At 44.5% G+C, this 13,215-nt stretch overlaps 1 protein-coding gene and 1 non-coding gene across 4 annotated transcripts in view; both read right to left on the reverse strand.

Annotated features, from left to right (window-relative positions):
- The window catches only part of FAM135B (family with sequence similarity 135 member B), a 215,353-nt gene that overhangs the window by 128,758 nt on the left and 73,380 nt on the right, over positions 1-13,215 (reverse strand). The gene's annotated exons all lie outside the window — the stretch shown is intronic.
- Positions 7,544-7,621, reverse strand: TRNAA-GGC (transfer RNA alanine (anticodon GGC)). The gene has a single exon. It is a non-coding gene; the product is annotated as a tRNA-Ala (tRNA).

The following is a 13,215-nucleotide window of genomic DNA, read 5'->3' on the forward strand; positions in this document are numbered from 1 at the left end:
TAAAAAATGCCTTTCCAAGGCTGTGTCTTCTTGAGAGGGACAGCTTAAGGTCTGTGGCTGATTAGATGTCAAGCGGGATATAAATGTAATAATAATAATAATAATAATAAATTACTTCATTATTGCATTGTTCATGTGCTACTTTGCTTTTACTTGATGATTCGGGAAATTCAAGAGTACCACAGGCAAAGTTCAAGGATTGCGATCTTCCAACAGCTGTTCTTCTTGTTCTCAGAGAACATGATCATTCTAACAGGAATTGATTTGGGTTAATATGTGTGCAAAATAAGATATTGCCCAGTCAAATGCTAGCTTATGCTAAAGCAAATGAAGATTGGGAGGGGGTTATCTTGAATAAACACAACAGCCATAAATGCATGCAGAAAAGCAATCACTTGTGTTTGTGCATGCAGCAAGAGCAGAACAGAATTTTCTCCTCTTCTTTTTAGCTCCATTGATGTGGGGGGGGGGGCGGGCTAAAAGGGGTGATGCTCTTCTCTTTCCTCCAGGCAACTCTCTCATTTAGAAATGGGTGTGGGGCACCAGTTGGAGGCAGCAGAGCAGGGTCATCTCATACTCAAAGAGGAGTAGAAGAGATGAGTTCATCTCTTCCTCTTCCAGGCAACCATCGCATTTCCCACTGGGTGGTGTGCCTGGAGGATGTGAGCGGTACAATTCAAGATGCTGATTATTACCCTAAAGTCCCCAGAAATGTGGGCCCCAGGCACCTTGAGGACTGCCTACTCCCAGCTGAATCTACTATTTGCCTAGGTCTGCTAGGAAGACTCTGCTCCACATGGTGACAACTGTCAAAGCACGTTTGTCCAGCATGCGGGACAGGGCCTTCTTGGTGAATGCCCCAGACTGGAACTTGCTCTCAGAGGAGATCCACATGGCTTCCTCACTCCCAATCTTTCAGACGAGATTGAAGAGCCACTTGAATCTCAAGTTCACTTCAATCTTCAAACTGCCCTGAGCCACATTAGCAAGGATGGTATATAAACTGACTTAAACTGAATGGAATGGAATGGAATGGAATGGAATGGAATATACATGAATGAATGAATGAATGAATGAATACTATTGAATGAATGAATACTATTGAATGAATGAATACTATTGAATGAATGAATACTATTGAATGAATGTACTATTGAATGAATGAATGAACAAAAACTGCCCCTTTATTCAGGCCTTTGGTGAATAAATAGCACTCCTCTGTCTTCCTTTGGGTTGGTTGTAGCTGTGTGTGTAGATTCTGAGTGTGCTTTTAATGAAATCTTATGATTGTTTGATTAGATTGTTGTACACAAACCTGGGGTCTTACATCAATGGGTGTCATGTAAATGTAGATAGATAGATAGATAGATAGATGAGAGAGAGAGAGAGAGAGAGAGAGAGAGAGAGAGATCACCCCAGTGATAGGAAAAACTCTAATTTCTGGTGGCACCAGGCTAAGACAAGAAGAGAAGCTGAAGTAAGGAGATGACATTAGTCAAGGCTTACATATAGCAGAGCATCATCATTTTAATTAATCCATGGATTTACTTAGTCAATTAACGCTGACGTCCTACCTAGAACTTTTTGTTTTTTTAAAAAAACAGTTTCAGACCTAATAGTTAGACCTGCTCTTCTTTCAGCTTTATAAAAGGGCCGCCTTGCCAAATTTACGCAGTATAATAGCAAAATGGAATCTAAGCAGTTGGCCCATGAAGTACTTGTTGAATGGAGAGCAGGGGCAGTCTGTGTGTGGCTGTCATGTATCTATAACTCTCTGTGTTAAACAGGCTGGTGCTTCAAAGAGAGCAAAGGCAAAACCAGCACTTTGTCTTGACACAGAAGAATTTATCATCCGCCAGGACGCCACGAGAAACACAGTTGTGATCACAGTGTGTCATCACCCCGACAGATCGCTACTCTTCCACTCTGACAGCAAGCTGTACCACTTGCCAGTGACGGATCACTCCCGTTCACACTTACTTGTTATTCCCCAAACATGTAGGAGGGCAGCAAGTTCAGAGAGAAGCCAAATCCAAGGTGGGTGGGGAGGGGGGGAAAGAATAAGTCTGGAGTAACAATAAATGCTTAATGAAATCAATCTCTCCCCATATGTATAAAGCCCATTCACACAACACGAGCTGCTTCGTGAGGAAAGGGCTTGCCCAAGCAGCCCGTGTCGTCTGGGAGACTGTGAGGCCTCCTCATGCAGCTTTTGAAGACCCGGGTAGCCCAGATGTGCTACATGGGCAAAAGGTGAGGAGGAGGGGAAATGAGACCATCCTGTCTCACTTTTTGTGCATGTGCACCACAAGGGCTCTTAAAATGGTTTCTGGGAGCAGTAGTAAGTACAGTGCTGCCATGGAGAGGAACCCTCTCCATTGCCCACAAGGTGCATTGTGGGATGTGGGAGGACTTCCTCCTCCTGATCCCACTTTGGACATCCACCACCACATAGGTCGTATGGACACATGGGCAGCAGTGAAGTAGGGGAAAGAAGGTATCTTCCTGCCTTTCCCCTCAGCCTTCCATAGTCCTAGCAATTTTGGTCATGAGATGACCTCATAAAGGTACAGTGTGCCGTCGAGTCAATGTCGACTCCTGGTGCCCACAGAGCCCTGTGGTTGACTTTGGTAGAATAAAGGAGGTGTTTACCATTTCCATCTCTCGCGCACTATGAGATTATGCCTTTCATCGTCTTCCTATATCACTGCTGCCCGATATAAATGTTTCCCATAGTCTGGGAAACATATCAGCAGGGATTCAGATTGGCAACCTCTGGCGTGCTAATCTAGTCATTTCCCTGCTGGGTCATTAGGTGGCTTCAAACAACCTCATACAGTATCTATAATATAGAGCTGCTTTGGCCTCACTCACTCACTCACTCACTGACATGAAACTCCCATACCAAACCACAAATGACAGAAACATGCCATTTTCACATCTTCATAGGTTCCAGATCTTGCCCAGACTACCAAACACACACACACACACACACACACACACACACACACACACACACACGCAAAATCCCAGAAAAATTAGTCATTAGTCCTGGATAATCCAGGAAAAAACCTCTCCCATTGGAAAGCACAGGGAATGAGACATCATAGAGCTACAAAAGGACTAGAGTCACAGTAAGAGAAAGAGTTAAGATGCTTGCAAATTACAAGCCCACATTGACTCACTGACTGAGTGACATCAAATTCCCAGATAAAACCAGGAAAGATAGAAACATGCTGTTTTCTCAGATAGCTTCATGACCTCACACAGACTGAAAAAAATCCAACCAGCCTCCCTCCAAAATTTATTAATGCTCCAGAAAATGTGGAGAAAACTCTTCCATTGGGGGAAAAAAAAGCCCTATAGCAAGTCAGACCGTCTACCCAGACTCAGTATGGTCTATACAGACTGGCAGTGGCTTCTCCAGAGTAACAGACAGGAATCTTTACCAGCCATATCTTGGAGATACCAGAGAGGTAACCTGGAACCTTCTGCAAGCAAGCATGCAGATGCTCTTCCGATAGTGGCCCCATCCCCTAAGAGGAATATCTTACAGTGCTCACATGTAGTCTCCCATTCAAATACAAACCAGGGTGGACCCTGCTTAGCTACGGTGACAATTCATACTTGCTACCACAAGACCAGCTCTCCTCGTGATATCATGAATCAGAAGACTCCATAGAGCTAGCAAAAGTAACAGAAACATAAGACGTTAATACTTGGTCTATGCAAATTTTGATTTGAAAATTCAGATTTTATCCAAAATTGCACCAGATTGATGATAGATAGATAGATAGATAGATAGATAGATGATATATAGATATAGATATATTTTCATTCTTCGCCATTGCAGAAGCACATAGTCAGTCAAAATGAAAGTATTTTGAATATTTCTGGTTTTGTGGTCAGAAAGAATTTATCACTTTCTCTACTAGCCATTAAGGGATTAAAAGGTGCAATGGGAGAGAAAAACAATTAATGTATGATCAAAGGAATGTCTCTTTCCTCCAAAAGGGGGAGGAATGATGGTCCAAGGTAGAGCTTCAGATCTAGAACTTTTTGTAAAGTTCTGGCATGAAACAATCCAGATTTCACAATTTTTTTGCCATTTTTAAAGAAATTTTTCAAAAATTCACCAAATAATCAGGGCATTGACCAATAGCTGGGGGTGGGGGAGAGGAGATTACATAGAGTCCTGCCAATGTGGACTTCATGTGTGCCAGATTTAATAAGTGTATGCCCATCCATTCTGGAAATATAAGGGGGGGGAGGGTGTATGCTGTTCCCCTTTTCATTAAGACAAAGGGCATATTCATCCACACACTGGTGGAATTATGGTCCAAGGGGGGTCCTCAGTTACAGAAGGTTTTGTAAAGTTCTGGCTTGAAACAAGCCAGGTTTCACCACTTTTAATAATATCTGACAAATCTTGCAAGAATTCACCAGAAATCAGAGGATTGACCAAGTTCATTACATGGGGCCTTGAACTCCTGAGTCCTTCCCCACATGGGTGGCACATTACAAGGTTCTAGGTCCAAATGGTGAGTTTTGATAGTTTTTTTTAATTCCCCCATTGAGCACTATGAGGGGGAAGTCCAAATTTAATTTGGAATTCAGATTTTAATTCTGAATCTGATCCAATATCTGCTATTGCCAGAGGCCATAAAATCGGAATCCAATATTGTGAAATTTGGATCAGGTAGACTCCAAATCTAAATCGCATTTTTTGAACGTGCACAGGCCGAGTGAATAAGTTTACTAGTATACACATGTGCACACACATTTTATACTGCAAATCATAAAATATCCAGGAAGCTTACAACCAGACAAAAACAATCAAAAGCTATGTAAAACAATTAAAAACAATTAATTTAACACACACACACACCAGCTCCTAATTTTTTTTTGGGGGGGGGAGTTTTGTCTGAACAACTCGATGCATCATTCAAAAACTCCTAAATATTACGACATCCCAAATACTAGTATTTGAGCTGTGCATAGAGGGGCAGTTCAGATTAACTGCTCCCCCCATAATTAGTTGACGGTACACTGGATGGGGGCTGAGATGTCCATGCCCCTTCTCTTCCTTCACATGTTGAATTGGGCTGATTGGAGTATTGTCCAACTCTGAACTGACACAAAACCAATTCCTGAGTTTCCATCACATTCTAGATAGTAATAGGTGGAATCTGTGGAGAGGCTTGGGATTGGATGTTTCTCTCCCCCCCTTTTTTTTGCCTTACCTAAATCTGAACCTGTTTCAGATCCCACCACACCCTGGATGATGTCATTGGGAAGCATGGCATGTTTCTTGCTTGTCATTAGTGATGAGCCCGGACCGTTCCGGAGGCCATTCTACAGGCCTCCGGAACGGTCCGGACATGGGCAGTTCGGGGTTCGGGTGATTGGTCTGGGGGGGGTTCCTTTAAGAGCGGGGGGAGGGCTTACTTACCCCTCCCGCCGCTTTCCCCCTCCGGCGCCCGTAGTTCTTTTAATAATTGGGGCGGCAGGATACCTCCCTGCCACTCCTTCTCCCGATTGGCTGCTGCTGCTGCCGGCTATGCTGCAAAAGGCTTCAATAACAATGTCCATTGCTCAGATGGGCTATTCGCCCTGACTGAACCTGGAGTGGATACAAGCAGCCACAAGGCAGTGCTGTCTTCCCTCCTTTTGGGGGTGCAGAGTATTTGGCAATGATGTCAGCTGCCATGGGGAATCACAGTGTAAACTATTGTTTGCTGGTTAGCTGAAATGACAAATTGTAGCACCATATACACGTGTTGCAGAAGGATGCTAATAAGGCATGTAGCCCAGGTTTGCAGGTGTTAGTGAACCCACGTAACTTCTGGAAACCCAGCTCGCTAAAAACAGGGTATCTTCACTTCTGTACCCAGGTCTTAATCCAGGTTGTGTGTGGGGGGGGGAGCCCCCGTACCTTGGTCTGCTGCTCATGTGTGAAGATTGTTGCTAAAATTGGGTCCTGGGCAACTGGCAGCCATCTTTATCATAGATTCCTGTGGCTTGAGTGGTCTGTCAAAGGAGAGGTGCTGCTGTACTGATGACTACCTAACTGCTGCATGCCCTCGCCTCTTGCCTGTGAGTTTCTCAGAGGCATCTGGTGAGCCAATGTGTGGAACAGGATACCAGACTAGATAGGCCTTGGGCCTGATCCAGCAGGGATGTTCTTATGTTTTTATGCTGTGTATGCAATTCATTGTGGGATCCTTGCTGAACCGAGCTCTGTTTTCTCCATACCAAAGTGTGTACCAGCCTAATTGTCGGGGGGGGGGAGACTAAGGGAGCTTCTGCTTGTATGTGGTGTTCAGAGTTGGGATTCTTCCCTCCCCCAAACCACCCCCAGATGATTGTTTGAAAGGCCTTTGTGTTTTGTTTCAAGGGAGAAAAGAACTGGAGGGGTGGGGAACGAGCAGGTTCAGGAACTGGAGGGTCCTTTGAGGCTTGTTCATATCATGGCAAACCACTGTTTGGCATGACATCACTGTAACAACAATGATGAAATGTTGTCGTGACTCTGGAGATTCCTACTTGGGTGAAATGCCCAATAAACGATTAGTGAAGCAAAACGTTTCGGCAGCTAGTTCCAGTTTTCCCAAAGCGATCCTTTGCACTCTCGGCTTTTTGAAGGTTTTTTTTTATGGTTTTGTCTTCTTAAATTTCAATGTATAGCATTCTAGACTGGAAACCTTGGCACTTTAATTACTTAAAGTGCCGGCTGCAAAGGCAGCCAATTATTAAATGCAAGTCAATCCTTCCATCAGTCGACATCCAGTTTTGGTGCTTAGGAATATCCATTAATCTCTGGGCCAAGATGTATGCCTTTATTTCTTGGCAGTATAATTGTGTCCCCCACCCCTCAAGTGCAGAAGCTAGTGAAATGAATAGTTCGTTACAGACTAGCATAATCATTTGGCTGTGCATGAGGTATTTTATGATGATGTTCTCGAACAAGCAAGACGTTGGCTTCTAATGGAATTGAAAATGTAACCACTGACGGAGATAGTTGCTAGCAGACAAGAACAGTAGCAATTACTTTGGGGGCAGGAAACGTACACCCCTGAGAAATGACACTTTGCCTGGAGTCCTGCAGCTCGGCTCACAGTCCTAGCAGTATGCCATGTTGGAGGGGAGAGAGAGAGAGAGAGAGAGAGAGCACCCTCCTTTATGTCTCCCAACACTGCTATAGCAGCAAAAAGGTGAGAAGGTGGATGGAAGGCAGGGTTTGAATTTGATAAGAACATAGGAAACTGCCTTATACTGAGTCAGACCATTGGTTCATGTACCGTATTTTATGGACTATAAGACTCACTTTTTTCCTCGAAAAATATCCCCCAAAATTCAGGAGTGTCTTATATGTTTTAACAGTTTAATATGTTAAAACTCTGAAAAACTGGATTAAAATTAAGGTGTGTCTTATAGTCCGTAGCGTCTTATAGTCCGTAAAATACGGTAGCTCAGTATTGTCTGCACTGACCGGCAGTGGCTTTGCAAGGTTTCAGGCTCAGGGGTCTTTTCCATCACTATCTGGAGATGCCAGGGATTGAACCTGGGACCTTCTGCATGCCAGGCAGATGCTCCACCACTGAACTACAGCCTCATCCCCTCTATTTTGCTCTTAATGAGATTAAATGTGGGCCAGATAAGAACTCTGAGGACCATAATACTTGCCAGATATGCAAAGCAAGCCTCATGATCTAGGGGTGTCCACAAACCAAAAACCGCAGTTCGGTTCGGTTCGGTTCGTTCCAAAACAATTTGAACTGAACCGCATTGCACCAAACCGGTACAATCGAACTGACTGGCCAGTGTGGTCCATTCAGTTGAACTGGTTTGGCAGTTCAGGCCACAATACTTTTTAACTACATTTCTTTCCCCACCCCCACCCACTAGCTGCCTGTTCAGCTTGTCCACCAGAACAGGGCCTGGTTCAGTTCATTGTGGACTGAACCGCCCCCAGTTCGGTCCATGATCAAACCTTCTAACTGACTCGGTTCAAGGCAAACTGGTTCCATGCCAAACCATTTGTGCACACCACTACTACTCACCAGCATGACTTCAATTCTCAAGCTAGGAAACAGGAAACTCTAACTTGGCAAAGAGGCACCTTTTTAACGTGGTGATTCTCTTTATTTAGCAGAGGGAGAGTAACTGGCCCTGTCCACTCCCAGCACAGTACTTCTAGTGACTGTTGCTGGTGTCTATCTTTCTTTTCATATTGTGAGCCCTTTGGGGACAGGGATCCATCTTATTTATTTATTATTTCTCTGTGTAAACAGCCCTGAGCCATTTTTGGAAGGGCAGTATAGAAATCGAATACATACATACATGTGTAATTTAAAAGCAGTTGATTAAAAGGGATGTAGGGTGTTTTCACGAATCCCTTAACTGAAGCCTCACCTTTGGGTATGCCCCCCTGCCTGCCCATGCTTGCAGCATCCCCTGAAATTTCCTTGGCAGCCTGGAGCACCCAGAGCGGGAGCCAAGATTGCAAATACCCTGTGTAGAGCAAACTCCCTTCATTTCTCACAGAGGGGCCTCCTGCAAATGATGATTGAGTCATGTTGGCAAAGGAAACTTGCACTGCAGCTCTCCAGGAGGCATTTATCATATGGCAAACAGGAGACTTCAGTCTCCGGGGCTGTCAGTCTGGCATTTCTCGTCAGCACTAAATGTACTTTTTGAAGTGTTTACTCTGCTCACAGGAAAGGGAAAAAATAACCCTGGCCTGCAGAGTTATCAACAATTTAGCAGGAACAACAGGTAAGTCTGGATGAGTTCCAGCAGTCCCCTTAGCAAGGCAGCTGGGCCTTTAATGGGGAATAGAACAAAGCTGCCGGATCCAGTAATATATAAAAAATTGAAAGTAGTTCCATATTTTCCTCCTGGTTTCAAAAACGAAATCTCAATCTCTCTCCCTCCTTCCCTCCCCCTCTCTCTGTCTTTCTCCCGCCCTCCCTCCCTCTCATAGCTTCTATTTGGTTCTGATACAATACCTTCACCTATTTACACAGTTGTTGTTTTTTTAAAAAAAGGTTCATAACCATGCAGATGCCATTTATATCCTGAAATATTGAAATGGGGGAAAGATGATGATGTAGGGAGGACCTGATGACCTAAGCAGGCCTATGCAGGTTTAGGCTAGAACAGAGTTTCTCAAACTTGGGACCTCAGATGTTGTCTGACTACAGCTCCAATCACCCCCAGCCACAATGGCCTTGGCAACTTGTAGTTGTAGTCTAACATCATCTGGGGACCCAATTGTGAAAACTCCGGGGCTAGAGCTTCCAAATACCCAGGCAAAATTTACAGATCTTCTTAAAACAAGTAAATATGTATTCAGAGAAAACGGAATATAAGAATCGCCCCCTGCCCCTCCCTTCTTCCTGCTGCTCACCAGCACCTCCCCTGCGACCAGGGCAGCCGTGTCTGGCTCTTGTCTTAATGCTTCTGCCCTTTCTTCTCGGTTCTGCACCCCTGCCAGGCTGGAATCAAAGGCTTCTTGCTGACTCCCCTATTATGCTTCCAACTCTGCTCAGCCTCCTCTTCTTTTCTGTTCCCCTCTCCCTTTGTTTCCCTCTCCTGCTCGCTAAGCATCCACAAGGGGAAGGAAAGGGCAGCTTGCTATAAGAATGCAATCACAAGAGCAAATAAAAGACAGGCCTTGCTGCCATGGCGCGCCGAGAAGGGCATGAGCTCCTGAGGTGCGCATAAAAGGCATTCTTAAGAAAGCCTGTTCATGTGGTTGTCAGAGAACTGGGGGGATGAAAGGGCCGGAGCTTTTATTTTCTGCTGCCTAACGGTGCAGACTCCTGCTTTCGAAGCTAGAAATAAAGTCCAAACAGAAGATTCAATCAGTGGCTTACCCACATCCAATTCTTAAAGCTTAGCCACCTATTTTAACATTTTGTCAGGCCAGGCAGGGGCTTAAAGGTTAAGCTCATGGATATTGCATTTCCAGAACAATTTCGAGTGTCCTCCAGGTTCACATTCTAGGACTGGTGTGCCATATGCTAAGAGCCTGGGTTCTAGAGCAGGGGTTCTCAACCTGTGCTCCTCCAGATGTTGCGGAACTACAACCCCCACCATTCCCAGCCACAATAAATTGTGGCCGGGAGTGACAGAGATTGTAGTTCAGCAACACCTGGAGCACCACCAGTTGGGAAACCTGTTCTGGAGACTTTCCCACATTTTTCTTAACTTTTCTCTAAGACTAATGCTACTTTTGCATGCTAGCACAAGGATATTTCACAGGCCAGGTTGCTGAGTGAAATAGCACTTATTCTGCAAGGATATTGCACAAGCCAGATGTGCTAGGCTCTAGCCTCCTGCTGTGAAGCCTGTTCCTCATATATTTTGAAGGAAGCCCTTATACAAGTGTGCAGAAGTGTAACTTCAAACATCCCCACAACTTTGCACATCTACTGTATATGACCACCTTGCACCGCCACAACTTTGCTCATTGCACAAGCACTGTGCCAGTCTTGATGTTGGCCATTACTTCAAAAGTCTCAAGCTTTGATCCCTGGAGAGGAGAGTTGGTCTTGTGGTAGCAAGCATGACTTATCCCCTTAGCTAAGCAGGCTCTGCCCTGATTGCATCTGAATGGGAGACTAGAAGTGTGAACACTCTAAGACAGGGTTTCTTAAACTTGGGCCCCCAGATGTTGTTGGACTACAACTCCCATCATCTCCAGATATGGCCTTTGTGGCTGAGGATGATGGTAGTCCAAAAGCATCTGGGGGGCCAAGGTTAAGAAACCCTGCTCTAAGATATTTCCCTCAGGGGATGGAGCTGCTCTGAGAAGAGCATCTAGGTTCCAAGTTCCCTCTCTGGCTTCTCCAAAATAGAGCTGAGAGAGATTCCTACCTGCAACCTGGCAGAAGCCGCTGCCAGTCTGTGAAGACAATACTGAGCTAAATCGACCAATGATCTGACTCAGTATATGCAGCTTCCTATGTATGTTCCATTCATTCATTCTTTTCTGTGACGAGTTGCAGAAAGTTCTGAAGCAAGCTGGACTCCAAACTGAAGGAAAGCCATACACTCTGATGATCAGCTTCCTTAATAGATTTATAGACTCCTGCTATCATTCATAGAATCACAGAAGCATAGAATTATTATTATTATTTTATTTTTACATTTATATCCTGCTCTTCCTCCAAAGAGACCAGAGTGGGATACATGGTTATGTATCCTCACAACAACCCTGAGGGAGGTTAGGTGGAGAGATACGTAACTGGCTCAGGATCAACCAGTGAGTTTCATGGCTGAATGGGGATTTGAACTCAGGTTTTGCCGGTCCTGGTCCAATACTCTAACCACTACACCACAGTCCAACACTCTAACCACTACACCACAGTTGGAGGTCTTCTAATCCAACCCTCTGCTCAATCCAGGAGACTGACAGCATCCCTGACAGACAGACATCCCTCCAGCCTCTGCCAAAAAACCACTGCTGTAGAAAAGCCCACATGTGTGAGGCAGACTCACTGTGCCCCTATCTAAGGGCTCTCTCTTACAGTTGGGAAATTGCTGCTAAAGTCTACTCCTGCTAATTGGGCAAAGAGGCACCTTTTAACATGGTGATTCCCTTTATTTAGCAGGGGGAGAGTAACTGGCCCTATCCACCCGCAGCACAGTTCCTCCAGTGACAGCCTTGCTCCTCTTTCGATGAGGCAGCCCTTGAGATATTTGAAGATGTTTGTCATATTCCCACTTAGCCTTCTCTTCTTCTGACTAAATACACCTCTCCAGCAGCTCCTTTAAGCATTCCTCATAAGACATAGGACTTCTTCCACTATATCTGCATTCTGCTCATGGTCAGGTCAGTTGGTCTATTCACAATTAACCTGAAGTCCAATATTTAATCTGAAGAATTTGGGAATCCTCTTGATTGCTGTAACTCTGAATTAATTTTTCTCTGTGGGCCTTTTATATGCTTTAACAAAAGTGCACACAGATCTGGCCCTAACTATTGAAATGTCTAAAGAATAAAAGGTTTGGAATGAAGACTTCTAACACAAGCAAACAAACCAATTAATTGATCTCTGGTAGGCACAGATAACTTTATTTCCCAGTTTGTTAAAGAATGTCAGAAGCCTTTACCAGAGGCTTGCCAGTCCTCAGTCATTAAATCACATGTGATGGAGCAAATTTGGAGGAGGAAAGGAAACCTTCAAATGTGCTTTTCCTTTCAAAAAATGTATTATGTATGCTCAACCTTTGGAGCTTGACAAACATCCTCCCCACAAACCTTCTATAGTGTATGGTTGTTGACAGGCATAAACACTGGATGAGTGTACAGATAATCACATTTGTATGTCAGCTGTCCTCTCCAGAGTTCAAGGTGGCGTTCATGGGCTTATCTCATTTTATCCTCACAACATCCCTGTGAGGCAGGTTAGTCTGAAAGATAGTAAGCTACTCAAGGAGATGGGGCTGTAGCTTAGTGGTAGAGCATCTGCTTTGCATGCAGAAGGTCCCCAGTTAAATCCCTGAAAGCATCTCCAGATAGGGCTGGGAAAGACTCCAGCCTGAGACCTGGGAGTGTGACTGCCACTCAACTTTGGCCTTCCTGCAGATGTTGGCCTGCAACTCCCATAGTCCCTGACTATGGGCCACTGTGGCTGGGGATTATGGGCGTTTTAGTCCAAAAACAGCTTGGGGGGGGGGCTAAGTTGAGCAGGCCTGGCATACAGAATACTGGGCTAGATGGACCAATGGTCTGACTCAGCAGATGGCGGCTCCTCAGGATGTGAAACCACATCCAGTACTTTGTCCACTATACTACGTTGGTGCTTTGAAATGTCACATTTGTTTGATTGGTGCTTTGAAATGTCACATTTGAATGATTGCTGGTAGCCTTAGGTTTCAGATAGATAGATAGATAGATTTATAGATATAGATAGAAACATTTATTTATTTATTTATTTATTTATTTATTTATTCATTCACTCACTCACTCACTCACTCACTCACTCATTCACCCACCCACCCACTCATCTATCTATCTATCTATCTATCTATCTATCTATCTATCTATCTATCTATCTATCTATCTATGGGTGATTCAACAGAGCTCAAACTGTCACTGCAATCCCAAATAACTGCTTACATTTTTATCTGTCCACCCACTGGTGCTGTTTCCTGAGGGTGTTCACATTATATAGGCTATGTATAGAGGAGAAGATCCCCCTC

The sequence above is a fragment of the Hemicordylus capensis genome, chromosome 4 (genome assembly GCF_027244095.1).
Source record: "Hemicordylus capensis ecotype Gifberg chromosome 4, rHemCap1.1.pri, whole genome shotgun sequence".
In the NCBI taxonomy this organism is placed as follows: Eukaryota; Metazoa; Chordata; class Lepidosauria; order Squamata; family Cordylidae; genus Hemicordylus; species Hemicordylus capensis.